Source organism: Carassius carassius, chromosome 38 (genome assembly GCF_963082965.1).
Source record: "Carassius carassius chromosome 38, fCarCar2.1, whole genome shotgun sequence".
NCBI lineage: Eukaryota > Metazoa > Chordata > Actinopteri > Cypriniformes > Cyprinidae > Carassius > Carassius carassius.
The window spans coordinates 4,304,270-4,322,228 of NC_081792.1; the positions used below are offsets into that span (position 1 = coordinate 4,304,270).

At 42.5% G+C, this 17,959-nt stretch overlaps 12 non-coding genes across 12 annotated transcripts; 8 read left to right on the plus strand and 4 right to left on the minus strand.

Annotated features, from left to right (window-relative positions):
- Positions 1–1,217: 1,217 nt before the first annotated feature.
- trnar-acg (transfer RNA arginine (anticodon ACG)) lies at positions 1,218–1,290 on the minus strand. The gene has a single exon. It is a non-coding gene; the product is annotated as a tRNA-Arg (tRNA).
- A 147-nt stretch (positions 1,291–1,437) lies between these two features.
- On the plus strand, positions 1,438–1,509 carry trnae-cuc (transfer RNA glutamic acid (anticodon CUC)). The gene has a single exon. It is a non-coding gene; the product is annotated as a tRNA-Glu (tRNA).
- Positions 1,510–3,462: 1,953 nt separating this feature from the next.
- trnae-cuc (transfer RNA glutamic acid (anticodon CUC)) lies at positions 3,463–3,534 on the plus strand. The gene has a single exon. It is a non-coding gene; the product is annotated as a tRNA-Glu (tRNA).
- A 1,939-nt stretch (positions 3,535–5,473) lies between these two features.
- On the plus strand, positions 5,474–5,545 carry trnae-cuc (transfer RNA glutamic acid (anticodon CUC)). Its single transcript has one exon. It is a non-coding gene; the product is annotated as a tRNA-Glu (tRNA).
- A 1,126-nt stretch (positions 5,546–6,671) lies between these two features.
- Positions 6,672–6,744, minus strand: trnar-acg (transfer RNA arginine (anticodon ACG)). Its single transcript has one exon. It is a non-coding gene; the product is annotated as a tRNA-Arg (tRNA).
- A 131-nt stretch (positions 6,745–6,875) lies between these two features.
- Positions 6,876–6,947, plus strand: trnae-cuc (transfer RNA glutamic acid (anticodon CUC)). The gene has a single exon. It is a non-coding gene; the product is annotated as a tRNA-Glu (tRNA).
- A 277-nt stretch (positions 6,948–7,224) lies between these two features.
- Positions 7,225–7,296, minus strand: trnae-uuc (transfer RNA glutamic acid (anticodon UUC)). The gene has a single exon. It is a non-coding gene; the product is annotated as a tRNA-Glu (tRNA).
- Positions 7,297–7,979: 683 nt separating this feature from the next.
- trnar-acg (transfer RNA arginine (anticodon ACG)) lies at positions 7,980–8,052 on the minus strand. The gene has a single exon. It is a non-coding gene; the product is annotated as a tRNA-Arg (tRNA).
- Positions 8,053–8,215: 163 nt separating this feature from the next.
- trnae-cuc (transfer RNA glutamic acid (anticodon CUC)) lies at positions 8,216–8,287 on the plus strand. The gene has a single exon. It is a non-coding gene; the product is annotated as a tRNA-Glu (tRNA).
- Positions 8,288–12,881: 4,594 nt separating this feature from the next.
- On the plus strand, positions 12,882–12,953 carry trnac-gca (transfer RNA cysteine (anticodon GCA)). The gene has a single exon. It is a non-coding gene; the product is annotated as a tRNA-Cys (tRNA).
- An 805-nt stretch (positions 12,954–13,758) lies between these two features.
- Positions 13,759–13,830, plus strand: trnac-gca (transfer RNA cysteine (anticodon GCA)). Its single transcript has one exon. It is a non-coding gene; the product is annotated as a tRNA-Cys (tRNA).
- A 4,041-nt stretch (positions 13,831–17,871) lies between these two features.
- trnac-gca (transfer RNA cysteine (anticodon GCA)) lies at positions 17,872–17,943 on the plus strand. The gene has a single exon. It is a non-coding gene; the product is annotated as a tRNA-Cys (tRNA).
- The last annotated feature ends 16 nt before the right edge of the window (positions 17,944–17,959 follow it).

Genomic DNA, 17,959 nt, shown 5'->3' on the forward strand with positions numbered 1-17,959 from the left:
TTTCTGAATTACATAGTGTTGTATGCATTCAAGGGATCTGTTTTTTTTACTGCCCCCGGGGGTTCAGTTTTTTTGGGCAGATTCCTGTGATTGCTGAATTGGTACATCGAACTGGTAATTAAGCTCTTTTCCAGTTGAAAATACTTGTGTCATCCATTAGAAAAGACACACTGCAACCGTTATCTAGAGGAAAAACTGCCTATCGTCACTCTGTCAAGGTACAAAAAATGACATTTTGAGGGTAAAAATGAAAGTGAGACAAATTTTTAATCGGCAAAGTTGCTGCTTATTCGCTCCTTCAGGTTAAATCAGTTTACAACTTATTCTCAATGTCCAGGTGGCAATTAATGATAAGGCTTCAAAATGGCAAGCCCATGACATCAAAACCACATGGCATTACACCCTTCAAAGTAGTAAAGCAGTTACAGAGTAGAGATGAAATTGTTCAATCTAGAATCAACTGGCCCACCAGCCTGCATTTTATTACCACGTTAATCGCTGAGCTTATCTGAGAGCTTTTGTGATTAATGGCAATACCGAAGCATGTTACGCGACTCCCCATAGACATTGGAACCTCAATCTATCAGGGTTCTGTAGCCCTACTGCTGTCCAAAAAGTCACTTCTGGTGCAGGAAGATGTGCTGGCTTTTTGAGGAGAGAAGCAAAAAAGATCAAGCTTTCCCATCACGGGAGACGACCCCTGGCTGCATGGGAGAAATCCAGGAATCCTAACTGCTAGCCCATATGGGAACTGGCCAGCTTTAACTGGGCACAAGCTTGTGGGCCACTTTCATTAAATCTGGCCAGTGTGGTTTACAGAAATAAATGGTGTTACATGCATTCAAGGGACATGTTTGTTGACTCACCCCGGGGGTTCAGTTTTTTGGCCAGAGTCCTGTGATTGCTGAATTGATACCTTGAACTGGTAATTAAGCTCTTGTCCAGGTGAAAATACTTGTGTCATGCATCTAAAAACACACATTACAACCGTTATCTAGATGAAAAACTGTCTATCGTCGGTCTGTCAAGGTCCAAAATTGACATACGAATGGCAATACCGAAGCATGTCTGTGTCTCCCCTAGACATCGGAATGGGTGTGCAGAATATGTCTTTTTTGGAAAAAAAGAAGAATGCCTGGAGATTTGCCTTTTCTTCTAGATTTTGGAGAAAAAAAAAACACAACAACAAAATAAGCCGGAGAAAAACAAGCACAGAGTGAGTCAGCCAGGAGTCGAACCTAGAATCTTCTGATCCGTAGTCAGACACGTTATCCATTGCGCCACTGGCCCACCGATAGTAGAGACTCCCGATTGCTACAGAGTTGTTGGTTTTAGATGTGACAGTGGCAAGCATTGCTGTCTGCTTATTCTCACCTTGTTATCAGGAGGTAAGCCTACCAGCCCAACAGACCACCAGCCCACCAGCCCACCAGCCCCTCCCTGGTGGTCTAGTGGTTAGGATTCGGCGCTCTCACCGCCGTGGCCTGGGTTCAATTTCCGGTCAGGGAAAGCTATTTTGGCTTCCAATTGTGGACTGCGAATTCAAGCTCTGCTAGCAGCTGCGAGAGAGCCAGCTTCAAACCAAAAAAAAATGGTGAGCACTTGAAAAAAAGACCTCCTTCGAGCCAGCGACCTAAGGATTGCCAAGACTCCAACCTACAGTCCTCCACTCTACCAGCTAAGCTATCGAAGGGGCAAAGTGTTAGACAGAACCTCGACATCTGGTGCAGGAAGATGTGCTGGATTTGTGAGGAGGGAAGCAAAAAGAAGCATGCGTTCCCATACCGGGAGTCGAACCCGGGCCGCCTGGGTTAAAACCAGGAATCCTAACTGCTACACCATATGGTATTTGGACACCTTAAACTGGCCAGTGGCGCACTTTCCATACATGTGGTCAGTGTGGGCGCAGGATCTTGTAGTGGCCTGTTGCTTTAGGTCTGCGACTGTAATAATGTGATAATAATTTGTCAAAACAAGAATTATCCAAAAGGACGGTTTTCTGAATTATATAGTGTTGTATGCATTCAAGGGATCTGTTTTTTTTACTCACCCCGGGGGTTCAGTTTTTTTTGGGCAGATTCCTGTGATTGCTGAATTGATACCTTGAACTGGTAATTAAGCTCTTGTCCAGGTGAAAATACTTGTGTCATGCATCTGAAAACACACATTGCAACCGTTATCTAGATGAAAATCTGCCTATCATCGGTCTGTCAAGGTACAAAATTGACATATTGTGAGGTTAATAATGAAAGTGAGACCACAAAGTTAATGTGGTAATAATGAAAGTTTTTTTATCCACAAAGTTGCTGATTATTCGCTCGTTCAGTTTAATGCAGATTACAATTTATTCTCAATGTCCAGGTGGCAATTAGTGATAAGGCTTCAAAATGGCAAGCCCGTGACATCAAAACAACATGGCATTACACCCTTCAAAGTAATGAAGCAGTTACAGAGTAGCGATGAAATTGTTCATTCGAAAATCAACTGGCTGCCAGCCTGCAGTTTATTCCCCCTTTAATCGCCGAGCTTGTCGGAGTGCTTGTGTGATGAATGGCAATACCGAAGCATGTTACGCGACTCCCCATAGACATCAGAACCTCAATCTATCAGGGTTCTGTAGCTCTACTTTTGTCCAAAAAGTCACTTCTGGTGCAGGAAGATGTGCTGGCTTTTTGAGGAGAGAAGCAAAAAAGATCAAGCTTTCCCATCACGGGAGTCGACCCCTGGCTGCATGGGAGAAATCCAGGAATGCTAACTGCTAGACCATACGGGAACTGGCCAGCTTTAACTGGGATCAAGCTTGTGGGCCACTTTCATTAAATCTGGCCAGTGTGGTTTACAGAAATGAATAGTGTTACATGCATTCAAGGGACATGTTTGTTGACTCACCCCAAGGGTTCAGTTTTTTGGCCAGAGTCCTGTGATTGCTGAATTGATACCTTGAACTGGTAATTAAGCTCTTGTCCAGGTGAAAATACTTGTGTCATGCATCTAAAAACACACATTACAACCGTTATCTAGATGAAAAACTGTCTATCGTCGGTCTGTCAAGGTCCAAAATTGACATACGAATGGCAATACCGAAGCATGTCTGTGTCTCCCCTAGACATCGGAATGGGTGTGCAGAATATGTCTTTTTTGGAAAAAAAGAAGAATGCCTGGAGATTTGCCTTTTCTTCTAGATTTTGGAGAAAAAAAAAAAACACAACAACAAAATAAGCCGGAGAAAAACAAGCACAGAGTGAGTCAGCCAGGAGTCGAACCTAGAATCTTCTGATCCGTATACAGACACGTTATCCATTGCACCACTGGCCCACCGATAGTAGAGACTCCCGATTGCTACAGAGTTGTTGGTTTTAGATGTGACAGTGGCAAGCATTGCTGTCTGCTTATTCTCACCTTGTTATCAGGAGGTAAGCCTACCAGCCCAACAGACCACCAGCCCACCAGCCCAACAGCCCCTCCCTGGTGGTCTAGTGGTTAGGATTCGGCGCTCTCACCGCCGTGTCCTGGGTTCGATTTCCGGTCAGGGAAAGCTATTTTGGCTTCCAATTGTGGACTGCGAATTCAAGCTCTGCTAACAGCTGCGAGAGAGCCAGCTCCAAACCAAAAAAAAATGGTGAGCACTTGAAAAAAAGACCTCCTTCGAGCCAGCGACCTAAGGATTGCCAAGACTCCAACCTACAGTCCTCCACTCTACCAGCTAAGCTACCGAAGGGGCAAAGTGTTAGACAGAACCTCGACATCTGGTGCAGGAAGATGTGCTGGATTTTTGAGGAGGGAAGCAAAAAGAAGCATGCGTTCCCATACCGGGAGTCGAACCCGGGCCGCCTGGGTTAAAACCAGGAATCCTAACTGCTAGACCATATGGTATTTGGACACCTTAAACTGGCCAGTGGCGCACTTTCCATACATGTGGTCAGTGTGGGCGCAGGATCTTGTAGTGGCCTGTTGCTTTAGGTCTGCGACTGTAACAATGTGATAATAATTTGTCAAAACAAGAATTATCCAAAAGGACGGTTTTCTGAATTATATAGTGTTGTATGCATTCAAGGGATCTGTTTTTTTTACTCACCCCGGGGGTTCAGTTTTTTTGGGGCAGATTCCTGTGATTGCTGAATTGATACCTTGAACTGGTAATTAAGCTCTTGTCCAGGTGAAAATACTTGTGTCATGCATCTGAAAACACACATTGCAACCGTTATCTAGATGAAAATCTGCCTATCATCGGTCTGTCAAGGTACAAAATTGACATATTGTGAGGTTAATAATGAAAGTGAGACCACAAAGTTATTGTGGTAATAATGAAAGTTTTTTTATCCACAAAGTTGCTGATTATTCGCTCGTTCAGTTTAATGCAGATTACAATTTATTCTCAATGTCCAGGTGGCAATTAGTGATAAGGCTTCAAAATGGCAAGCCCGTGACATCAAAACAACATGGCATTACACCCTTCAAAGTAATGAAGCAGTTACAGAGTAGCGATGAAATTGTTCATTCGAAAATCAACTGGCTGCCAGCCTGCAGTTTATTTCCCCTTTAATCGCCGAGCTTGTCGGAGTGCTTGTGTGATGAATGGCAATACCGAAGCATGTTACGCGACTCCCCATAGACATCAGAACCTCAATCTATCAGGGTTCTGTAGCTCTACTTTTGTCCAAAAAGTCACTTCTGGTGCAGGAAGATGTGCTGGCTTTTTGAGGAGAGAAGCAAAAAAGATCAAGCTTTCCCATCACGGGAGTCGACCCCTGGCTGCATGGGAGAAATCCAGGAATGCTAACTGCTAGACCATATGGGAACTGGCCAGCTTTAACTGGGCACAAGCTTGTGGGCCACTTTCATTAAATCTGGCCAGTGTGGTTTACAGAAATAAATGGTGTTACATGAATTCAAGGGTCATGTTTGTTGACTCACCCCGGGAGTTCAGTTTTTTGGCCAGAGTCCTGTGATTGCTGAATTGATACCTTGAACTGGTAATTAAGCTCTTGTCCAGGTGAAAATACTTGTGTCATGCATCTGAAAACACACATTGCAACCGTTGTCTGGATGAAAAACTGTCTATCGTCAGTCTGTCAAGGTCCAAAATTGACATACGAATGGCAATACCGAAGCATGTCCGTGTCCCCCCTAGACATCGGAATGGGTGTGCAGAATATGTCTTTTTTGGAAAAAAAGAAGAATGCCTGGAGATTTGCCTTTACTTCTAGATTTTGGAGAAGGAAAAAAAAAACACAACAACAAAATAAGCCGGAGAAAAACAAGCACAGAGCAAGCCAGCCAGGAGTCGAACCTAGAATCTTCTGATCCATAGTGAGACACGTTATGCATTGCGCCACTGGCCCACCGATAGTAGAGACTCCCGATTGCTACAGACTTGTTGGTTTTAGATGTGACAGTGGCAAGCATTGCTGTCTGCTTATTCTCACCTTGTTATCAGGAGGTAAGCCTACCAGCCCACCAGCCCACCAGTCCCTCCCTGGTGGTCTAGTGGTTAGGATTCGGTGTTCTCACCGCCGCGGCCTGTGTTCGATTCCCGGTCAGGGAAAGCTCTTTTGGCTTCCAATTGTGGACTGCAAATTCAAGCTCTGCTAACAGCTGCGAGAAAGCCAGCTCCAAACCAAAAAAATGGTGAGCACTTGAAAAAAAGACCTCCTTCAAGCCGGAGTCGAACCAGCGACCTAAGGATTGCCAACACTCCAACCTGGTGCAGGAAGATGTGCTGGATTTTTGAGGAGGGAAGCAAAAAGAAGCATGCGTTCCCATACCGGGAGACGAACCCAAGCCGCCTGGGTGAAAACCAGGAATCCTAACCGCTAGACCATATGGGATTTGGACACCTTAAACTGGCCAGTGGCACACTTTCCATACATGTGGTCAGTGTGGGTGCAGGATCTTGTAGTGGCCTGTTGCTTTAGGTCTGCGACTTTAACAATGTGATAATAATTTGGCAAAACAAGAATTATCCAAAAGGACGGTTTTCTGAATTATATAGTGTTGTATGCATTCAAGGGATCTGTTTTTTTTACTCACCCCGGGAGTTCAGTTTATTTGGGCAGATTTCTATGATTGCTGAATTGATACCTCGAACTGGTAATTAAGCTCTTTTCCAGGTGAAAATACGTCTGCCATCCATTTGAAAACACAAACGGCAAACGTTATCTGGAGGAAAAATGCCTATTGTCACTCTGTCAAGGTACAAAAATGACATTGTGAGGGTAACAATGAAAGTGAGACCAATTTTTAATCTGCAAAGTTGCTGATTATTCGCTCCTTCAGTTTAACTCAGTTTACAACTTATTCTAAATGTCCAGGTGGCAATTAGTGATAAGGCTTCAAAATGGCAATCCCATAACATTAAAACCACATGGCATTATACCCTTCAAAGTAATGAAGCAGTTACAGAGTAGCGATGAAATTGTTCATTCGAAAATCAACTGGCTGCCAGCCTGCAGTTTATTTCCCCTATAATCGCCGAGCTTGTCGGAGTGCTTGTGAGACGAATGGCAATACCGAAGCATGTCTGTGTCTTCCCTAGACATCGGAAAGGGTGTGCAGAATATGTCTTTTTTGGAAAAAAAGAAGAATGCCTGAAGATTTGCCTTTTCTTCTGGATTTGGAGAAGAGAAAAAAAACACAACAACAAAATAAGCCGGAGAAAAGCAAGCACAGAGCAAGCCAGCCAGGAGTCGAACCTAGAATCTTCTGATCCGTAGTCAGACGCGCTATCCATTGCACCACTGGCCCACCAATAGTAAAGACCCCTGATTGCTACAGAGTTGTTGGTTTTAGATGTGACAGTGGCAAGCATTGCTGTCTGCTTATTCTCACCTTGTTATCAGGAGGTAAGCCTGCCAGCCCACCAGCCCACCAGCCCCTCCCTGGTGGTCTAGTGGTTAGGATTCGGTGCTCTCACCGCCGCGGCCTGTGTTCGATTCCCGGTTAGGGAAAGCTCTTTTGGCTTCCATTTGTGGACTGCGAATTCAAGCTCTGCTAACAGCTGCGAGAGAGCCAGCTCCAAACCAAAAAAAATGGTGAGCACTTGAAAAAAAGACCTCCTTCGAGCCGGAGTCGAACCAGCGACCTAAGGATTGCCAACACTCCAACCTACAGTTCTCCACTCTACCAGCTAAGCTATCGAAGGGGCAAAGTGTTAGACAGAACCTCGACATCTGGTGCAGGAAGATGTGCTGGATTTTTGAGGAGGGAAGCAAAAAGAATCATGCGTTCCCATACTGGGAGTCGAACCCGGGCCGCCTGGGTGAAAACTAGGAATCCTAACCACTAGACCATATGGGATTTGGACACCTTAAACTGGCCAGTGGCGCACTTTCCATACATGTGGTCAGTGTGGGCGCAGGATCTTGTAGTGGCCTGTTGCTTTAGGTCTGCGACTGGTAATTAAGCTCTTGTCCAGGTGAAAATACTTGTGTCATGCATCTGAAAACACACATTGCAACCGTTATCTAGATGAAAATCTGCCTATCATCGGTCTGTCAAGGTACAAAATTGACATATTGTGAGGTTAATAATGAAAGTGAGACCAATTTTTTATCCTCAAAGTTGCTGATTATTCGCCCATTCAGTTTAATGCAGATTACAATTTATTCTCAATGTCCAGGTGGCAATTAGTGATAAGGCTTCAAAATGGCAAACCCGTGACATCAAAAAAACATGGCATTACACCCTTCAAAGTAATGAAGCAGTTACAGAGTAGCGATGAAAGTGTTCATTCGAAAATCAACTGGCTGCCAGCATGCAGTTTATTTCCCCTTTAATCGCCGAGCTTGTCGGAGTGCTTGTGAGACGAATGGCAATACCAAAGCATGTCCGTGTCTTCCCTAGACATCGTAAAGGGTGTGCAGAATATGTCTTTTTTGGGAAAAAAGAAGAATGCCTGAAGATTTGCCTTTTCTTCTGGATTTTGGAGAAGAGAAAAAAAACAAAACAACAAAATAAGCCGGAGAAAAACAAGCACAGAGCGAGCCAGCTAGGAGTCAAACCTAGAATCTTCTGATCCGTAGTCAGACGCGTTATCCATTGCGCCACTGGCCCACCAATAGTAAAAACCCTTGATTGCTACAGAGTTTTTGGTTTTAGATGTGAAAGTGGAAAGCATTGCTGTCTGCTTATTCTCACCTTGTTTTCAGGAGGTAAGCCCAACAGCCCACCAGCACATCAGCCCACCAGCACAACAGCCCACCAGCCCACCAGCCCCTCCCTGTTGGTCTAGTGGTTAGGATTCGGCGCTCTCACCGCCGCGGCCTGGGTTCGATTCCCGGTCAGGGAAAGCTCTTTTGGCTTCCAATTGTGGACTGCGAATTCAAGCTCTGCTAACAGCTGCGAGAAAGCCAGCTCCAAACCAAAAAAAATGGTGAGCACTTGAAAAAAAGACCTCCTTCGAGCCAGCAACCTAAGGATTGCCAAGACTCCAACCTACAGTCCTCCACTTTACCAGCTGAGCTATCGAAGGGGCAAAGTGTTAGACAGAACCTCGACATCTGGGGCAGGAAGATGTGCTGTATTTTTGCCTTGAGGTACTCCATACTGCACTTGTGATCGATAGGATACATCTTCATTCACTGCTACGAACTGATGGCGGTCATATAAGTACGATTTAAACCATGCTAATGCACTTCCACTGATGCCAACAAAGTGTTCAAGTCTATGCAAAAGAGTGTTGTGGTCAATTGTGTCAAACACAGCACTAAGATCCAATAAAACTAATAGAGAGATACACCCACGATCAGATGATAAGAGCAGATCATTTGTAACTCTAAGGAGAGCAGTCTCAGTACTATGATACGGTCTAAATCCTGACTGGAAATCCTCACATATACCATTTTTCTCTAAGAAGGAATATAATTGTGAGGATACCACCTTTTCTAGTATCTTGGACAGAAAAGGGAGATTCGAGATTGGTCTATAATTAACTAGTTCTTTGGGGTCAAGTTGTGGTTTTTTGATGAGAGGCTTAATAACAGCCAGTTTGAAGGTTTTGGGGACATATCCTAATGACAATGAGGAATTAATAATAGTCAGAAGAGGATCTATGACTTCTGGAAGCACCTCTTTTAGGAGCTTAGATGGTATAGGGTCTAACATACATGTTGTTGGTTTAGATGATTTAACAAGTTTATACAATTCTTCCTCTCCTATGGTAGAGAATGAGTGGAACTGTTCCTCAGGGGGTCTATAGTGCACTGTCTGATGTGATACTGTAGCTGACGGCTGAATGGTTGCAATTTTATCTCTAATAGTATCGATTTTAGAAGTAAAGTAGTTCATAAAGTCATTACTGCTGTGGTGTTGGGAAATGTCAACACTTGTTGAGGCTTTATTTTTTTTAATTTAGCCACTGTATTGAATAAATACCTGGGGTTATGTTTGTTTTCTTCTAAAAGAGAAGAAAAGTAATCGGATCTAGCAGTCTTTAATGATTTTCTGTAGGATATGTTACTTTCCCGCCAAGCAATACGAAATACCTCTAGTTTTGTTTTCCTCCAGCTGCGCTCCATTTTTCGGGCTGCTCTCTTTAGGGTGCGAGTATGCTCATTATACCATGGTGTCAAACTGTTTTCCTTAACCTTCCTTAAGCGTAAAGGAGCAACTTTATTTAAAGTGCTAGAAAAGAGAGAGTCCATAGTTTCTGTAATGTCATCAAGTTGTTCTGAGGTTTTGGATATGCTAAGGAATTTGGTTACATCAGGAAGATAACTTAAAAAGCAGTCTTTTGTGTTAGAAGTGATGGTTCTTCCATACTTGTAACAAGAAGTAGAATTTACAATTTTGGCTATATGAAGTTTGCACAGAACTAAATAATGATCTGAGATATCATCACTTGGCTGAATAATTTCAACACCATCAACATCAATTCCATGAGACAGTATTGAATCTAGAGTATGATATTTGACAATGAGTAGGTCCTGAAACGTGTTGTCTAACCCCAATAGAGTTCAGAATGTCTATAAATGCTGATCCCAATGCATCTTTTTAATTATCAACATGGATTTTAAAATCACCAACTATTAAAACTTTATCTGCATCCAGAACTAACTCGGATGTAAAATCACCAAACTCTTTAATAAAGTCTGTATGGTGCCCTGGTGGTCTGTATACAGTAGCCAGTACAAACATAACAGGGGATTTATCATTAAAATTTGTTTCTCTGGATAATGTTATATGAAGCACCATTACTTCAAACGAGTTATACTTGAAGCCTGCCCTCTGAGAAATCCTGAAAACGTTGTTATAAATTGAAGCAACACTTCCACCTTTGCCTTTTAGACGCGGCTCATGTTTATAACAGTGATCTTGGGGGGTGGACTCATTTAAAATAATGTAATCATCAGGTTTTAGCCAGGTTTCTGTCAAACAGAGTACATCAATATTATGATCCTGTGATTGCTGAATTGATACCTTGAACTGGTAATTAAGCTCTTGTCCAGGTGAAAATACTTGTGTCATGCATCTGAAAACACACATTGCAACCGTTATCTAGATGAAAATCTGCCTATCTTCGGTCTGTCAAGGTACAAAATTGACATATTGTGAGGTTAATAATGAAAGTGAGACCAATTTTTAATCCGCAAAGTTGCTGATTATTCGCTCGTTCAGTTTAATGCAGATTACAATTTATTCTCAATCTCCAGGTGGCAATTAGTGATAAGGCTTCAAAATGGCAAGCCCGTGACATCAAAACCACATGGCATTACACCCTTCAAAGTAATGAAGCAGTTACAGAGTAGTGATGAAATTGTTCATTCAAAAATCAACTGGCTGCCAGCCTGCAGCCAAGAGTCGGATCTAGAATCTTCAGATCCGTAGTCAAACGCGTTATCCATTGCGCCACTGGCCCACCAATACTAAAGACCCCTGATTGCTACAGAGTTGTTGGTTTTAGATGTGACTATGGCAAGCATTGCTGTCTGCTTATTCTCACCTTGTTATCAGGAGGTAAGCCCTGATAATTGCCGAGCTTATCCGAGAGCTTGTGTGATGAATGGCAATACCGAAGCATGTTACATGACTCCCCATAGACATCGGAACCTCAACCTATCAGGGTTCTGTAGCTCTACTGCTGTCCAAAAAGTCACTTCTGGTGAAGGAAGATGTGCTGGCATTTCGAGGAGGGAAGCAAAAAAGTTCAAGCTTTCCCATACCGGGAGTTGACCCCTGGCCGCATGGGAGAAAACCAGGAATCCTAAATGCTAGACCATATGGGAACTGGCCAGCTTTAACTGGGCACAAGCTTGTGGGCCACTTTCCATAATCTGGCCAGTGTGGTTTACAGAAATAAATAGTGTTGCATGCATTCAAGGGACATGAAAAACTGCCTATCGTCGGTCTGTCAAGGTACAAAATTGACATATTGTGAGGTTAATAATGAAAGTGAGACCAATTTTTAATCCGCAAAGTTGCTGATGTAGTTTCGTCTACCAGTTCTCAGAAGAATCACACTCAGTCAGTGGTTTTCTCTCAGAAGAAAAGACTTTATTTTATGGAAAACAACGCCGAGAGTCCTTGCAAGGAAATCTCTCGAATGTTATTTGGTATCTCCTTATATACACTACATGGTGCGGTTCCACAATAGTCAAACTTTTCCTTATGATTACAATTTTTATACCTCCCTAGAGAGGAGAGGCCCCCTGCTTGATTTATTCTAAAGAAAGGCCCTGTATGTATGTCTGACCATATGTTTGTCATCGGTTTTGTACATTCCAGCACGTAGGCAACTTTATATTTTATTGCCTAAAATTTGTGACATTTTGGTGAACATGCACCACTTGTGGTGAAATTAACCAAAATCCAAAATTCTCTATGCATATTTCTACAGTATTATGGGACAACACTTACAAAAATGGATTCCTCAGAGCTTGCAGAGTACATCCGATGAGACTTCAACCACGAAATCGCTAAAATGTATCTGTCCAGGGAACCATTAGGAAGGGTGTGCTGAATAAATGGCAAATGGGAGGTTTTTTTTTTTAAAATGTCCATTTACAATTTATTCAGCGGGACCTCCGTAGTGCACCCGTGGACATAAATTTTTATGCAAATTCTACAGTATTATGTGACCAAACTTACAAGAATGGACTCTACTGAGCGTGCTTTGTACAGTAGAGGTGTTTCCATTAACAATATTGCACTCATTTGAAATAAATCAAGTTAAATAGATTAGGAATAAGTGCAAACATATCTATATAGAAAGATTCTGTATGTGATTGTAACCGGATGCCCCCTTTGGATAAATAAATTCATTTTTGAGGTTTGTGCTCATGTAGTACGGGGTTATAGCTCAACAACAGAGCATTTGTCTGTAGATCAATAGGTCTACGTTTTGGATCTGGCTTGCTTGACATAATCAACGACATGATTTCAAAGTGAGTCTGTAATCAAGTCGTCCACAGTTCAAATCTGGGTGTCTCCTTTGGACTTGCCTTATTTGGAGGTTTTGAGTTGTAGAGTTGCTGATTCTGATTTGGAGTAACCAAAGACCTGAGTTTACAGTGAAGGAGTCAATGTTTGATATTGTTGAATCGTAGGATCTAACTTAATCTTTGGCTCGAAGCACAGAAGTCTGTAGGGGTATAGCTTAATGAAAGAGCATTTTTCTGCAAAGATATGGGGGCATAGTTAAGTGGTAGAGCATTTGAGTGCAGATCAAAAGGTCCACGGCTCAAATCCGAGTGCCGCTTATGGATTTGGCATATTAGGAATAAGAGCAAACATATCTATATAGAAAGATTCTGTATGTGATTGTAACTCAGTGGCACATCCTCTCGAGAGGTTCTTTTTTGTATCTGGCATGCTTGTCATATCCAAAAACTTTATTCAAAAGTGAGTCTGTCATTTTGTGTGAGGCGATGATCCAGGGAGGCTGTGGGGGTATAGCTCAGTGGTAGAGCATTTGACTGCAGATCAAGAGGTCCCCGGTTCAAATCCGGATGCCCCCTTTGGATTTGGCATGTTAGGAATATGTGTAGCCATATCTTCCTGCCTTTTTTTGCTCATACTGTACGGGGTTATATCTCAATGGCACGGCGTTTGATTGCAGATCAAGAGGTCCCAGGTTCATTCCCTGTGCCTAATTTGAGCTTGGCATATTAGGAATAAACAAATCCTTGACATAAATTCATTTTTGAGGTTTGTGCTCATGCAGTACGGGGTTAAAGCCCAACAACAGAGCATTTGTCTGCAGATCAATAGGTCTACATTTTGGATCTGGCTTGCTTGACATAATCAATGACATGATTTCAAAGTGAGTCTGTAATTAAGTAGCCCACAGTTCAAATCTGGGTGTCTCCTTTGGACTTGTCTTATTTAGAGGGTTTGAGTTGTAGAGTTGTTGATTCTGATTTTGAGTAACCAAAGACCTAAGTTTACAGTGAAGGAGTCAATGTTTGATATTGTTGAATCGTAGGATCAAACTTAATCTTTGGCTCTAAACACAGAAGTCTGTAGGGGTATGGCTTAATGAAAGAGCATTTTTCTGCAAAGATGTCGGGGCATAGTTCAGTGGTAGAGCATTTGAGTGCAGATCAAGAGGTCCTCGGTTCAAATCCGAGTCAGTTTATGGATTTGGCAGATTAGGAATAAGTGCAAACATAGCTATATAGAAAGATTCTGTATGTAATAGTAACTCAGTGGCACATCCTCTCGAGAGGTTCTTTTTTGTATCTGGCATGCTTGTCATGTCCAAAAACTTTATTCAAAAGTGAGTCTGTCATCTTGTGTGAGGCTATGATCCAGGGAGTCTGTGGGGGTATAGCTCAGTGGTAGAGCATTTGACTGCAGATCAAGAGGTCCCTGGTTCAAATCTGTGTGCCCCCTTTGGAATTGGCATGTTAGGAATATGTGTAGCCATATCTTCCTGCCTTTTTGTGCTCATACTGTACAGGGATATATCTCAATGGCACGGCGTTTGATTGCAGATTAAGAGGTCCCAGGTTCATTCCATGTGCCTAATTTGAATTTGGCATATTAGGAATAAACAAATCCTTGACATAAATTCATTTTTGAGGTTTGTGCTCTTGCAGTACGGGGTTATAGCTCAACAACAGAGCATTTGTCTGCAGATCAGTAGGTCTACATTTTGGATCTTTCTTGCTTGACATAATCAACGACATGATTTCAAAGTGAGTCTGTAATCAAGTCGTCCACAGTTCAAATCTGGGTGTCCCCTTTGGACTTGTCTTATTTGGAGGTTTTGAGTTGTAGAGTTGCTGATTCTGATTTGGAGTAACCAAAGACCTGAGTTTACAGTGAAGGAGTCAATGTTTGATATTGTTGAATCGTAGGATCTAACTTAATCTTTGGCTCAAAGCACAGAAGTCTGTAGGGGTATAGCTTAATGAAAGAGCATTTTTCTGCAAAGATGTGGGGGCATAGTTCAGTGGTAGAGCATTTGAGTGCAGATCAAGAGGTCCACGGTTCAAATCTGAGTGCCGCTTATGGATTTGGCAGATTAGGAGTAAGTGCAAACATATCTATATAGAAAGATTCTGTATGTGATTGTAACTCAGTGGCACATCCTCTCGAGAGGTTCTTTTTTGTATCTGGCATGCTTGTCATATCCAAAAACTTTATTCAAAATTGAGTCTGTCATCTTGTGTGAGGCGATGATCCAGGGAGGCTTTGGGGGTATAGCTCAGTGGTAGATAAGATAAAGATAAATATAAAATATACTTTAATGTCCCCCAGGGGGGAAATTTGTCTTGGGCTACAGTCACTGCGACACACACTTACAACGTACCACATAAAAAATACACAGAATATAAACAATACAAACATGCGTCATTACACTGTATCGTGAAAATTACAAAAATTAATTTATAATAATAATTGCACAACACAGTGGGGATAAAAAGTATACAAGTAGGTAACCGTCATTTGCTACTGTTTAGCATCTTAATGGCAGCTGGGATGAATGAGTTTTTATACCTCTTTAACCTGCAGTACGGCATTCTAAATCGTTTACCTGAGGGTAACAACTCTATTTCCTTATTCAGAATGTGGGATGGATCATCCAGAATCTTATTTGCCTCCCTGAGCACAGATTTTTCATACAGTGACTGAAGGTAATCAATCAATCAATAAAAACACCCAGATACTTATATGACGTAACCTGGCGTATTGGTTTGTTATGAATAAGTACAGGATTAGGTTCACAGATTGATCTTGGGTCAAATATCATCTCCTCTGTTTTAATGACGTTAACCATCAGATGGTGAGCATCACACCAGTCCACAAACTGTTTAATTTCTGAATGGTAGGAGACTGTGTCTTGGTCTCGAAACAATAAGCTAAGGATAGCAGTGTCATCAGAGAATTTAACAATATAATTGTGTGGATGTTTACTCACACATTCATTGGTATAGATAGTAAAAAGGACAGGGGAGCTCACACAACCCTGTGGTGCCCCCGTGCTGATGGATTTGGGATCTAAGACTGCCTTGTGTACTTTAACATATTGTGTCCTGTTAGTTAAAAAGGAGTAATACCATTCAACAATAAAAAGAGCTTACACCCATATTTTTAAGTGTCTCAAGTAAAATAACTGGCTGAATCGTATTCAAGGCCGAACTAAAATCTATAAAAAGTAAGCGTGCGTAGGCCTTCGGGTCCTCCAAGTGCTTAAGGTCTAGGTGGGTGATGCTACTTATAGCATCATCTGTACTCCTACCCCGTTTATAGGCAAACTGCCAGGGATCTAACTTTTTGTTAACCTCAGTTTTTAAAAGAGACACCATATATTTCTCAAAACACTTCATTACAATGGATGTCAATGCTACTGGTCTAAAATCATCGTTCTCCTTGGGACAGGGTTTCTTTGGTACTGGAATAATAACAGTCTTTTTCCATAGGGCTGGGATGATGCGAGAGTCAAGTGATCGCTGAAAGATAGGACACCAGGCTGGAACAAGCTCCTCCGCACATGTTTTCAGTAAGCGGGCAGAGATTCCATCTGGACCCTTAGCCTTCCTAGTACACTGATGCTGGAACAGTGACTGTATCTGTAACCAGTCTATCTCATGTCCTATGTTCAAATCCGTGCTGATGAAGTTTAGGATACTAGTGCAATCATTGTTAAAATCCTGAGTTTGAAATCTAAGGTAAAAGTCATTAAATTCATTAGCTTTCATCCAGTCATCTGTAGTGGTTATATGTACTTTGTGACATGTTAGTGATAGTTTTCATTGAGTCCCAGAGTTTTTTCGAATTTGTGGTTGTAAAGTGGCTTTCAATTACTTCCTTTTGCTTCTTTCTGGCTTTATTAAGCAGTTGGTTCAGTTCCTTTTGCACCACTTTTAGCTCAATTCTGTCATTATTTCTAAAAGCTACCTTTTTTCGATTTATGCAGTCTTTTATTTCCTTGGTTACGTAAGGCTTATTATTTGGGTAAACCACAACCTCTTTCTTTGTAAGGACGCTATCTATGCAATAATTTATATAGTCTGTGATTGTCTCTGTTGTAACATCAATACCTGTGTTGTGAAACACACTCCAATCTGTACACAAGAAGCATCCTTTTAGTGTTTCTATCCCCTCATCAGACCACACACTGACTGTTTTCACTTGTGGCTTGCTGCGTTTCAGCATGGTTTTGTAGATGGGAATTAAGTGAATCACGTTGTGGTCTGAATTGGCCAATGGGGCTTTTGGTTTGGCTACATAGGCATTTTTAACATTGCCATAACATTTGTCAATAGTCTTGTTTTCACGTGTGCTGCACTTGATATATTGTTCAAACCCAGGGAGTGCTAATTCAAGTTTACAGTGGTTGAAGTCGCCCACTACAAACACGGGGGCGCCCGGAGCGCGCTGCAGTTCTTGGTGTACACAGTCAGCAATGCAAGCTGCGGCCCTAGCTGCATTCCCGCTGGGAGGAATGTACACAACGCACATGGCCACACTTCCGAACTCCCTTGGGAGGTAAAACGGTCTCATAGTCAAATGCAAAATCTCGACATCCGGACAGCAAAGTGTTTCCCTAACTGTGTACTGTTTGCACCAGTTGCCGCCACCTCTCGTTTTTCCGGATTGTTCAGTCCTTTCTGCCCTGACAAGTGAAAATCCATCGATGTCAATCAGAGAGTTTTGGATATCCCTGTGTAACCACGTTTCCGTGATCACCATTAAACTTGAGGTGCGATACTCAGAGCATGTTCTGTTATTAATCCGAAGTTCTTCTATATTAGCTCGAAGTGATCTTGCGTTGCATAATATCATTGAAGCTAGAGGAGGCTTACTGCCTCTCCATCGTAAACGCTGACGCGCTCCACCACGCCGACCCCTTTTCCTCGACCGCCCTGGCCGAGCGCTCACGCAGGCTGGTAAATCCACAGGTGGAAGATGGGACGGTCGGAGTGCCAGCAGCGCATCTCGGGTGTAGGTAGTAAGATGCTGGGCCTGGATGCCCGCTGAATAAGTTTGGCATGGTACACATACTCCGACAATGAGCAAGACAAGATATATGTAATGAATAAATCTTGCCATGTTGACTTCACGTTCCCACAGCGCAGCAACACATTCACAAACATACAAGCCAACGCAACCAACAAGCAAACAAAAACAACCAACAAACAAAATGACGATCGCAGTAAACAGCGTGCCCGGGTCGCAAACAGAGCAGCGCCACCGGAAGACTGCAAAAAGTGGTAAAGCATTTGAATGCAGATCAAGAGGTCCCCGGTTCAAATCCGGGGGCCCCCTTTACATTTGGCATGCAGTATGGGTTATAGCTCAACAACAGAGCATTTGTCTGCAAGTCAATAGGTCTACTATTTTGATCTGGCTTGCTTGACATAATCAACGACATGATTTCAAAGTGAGTCTGTCATCTTGTGTGTGGCTATGATCCAGGGAACCTGTGGGGGTATAGCTCAGTGGTAGAGCATTTGACTGCAGATCAAGAGGTCCTTGGTTCAAATCTGGATGCCCCCTTTGGATTTGGCATGTT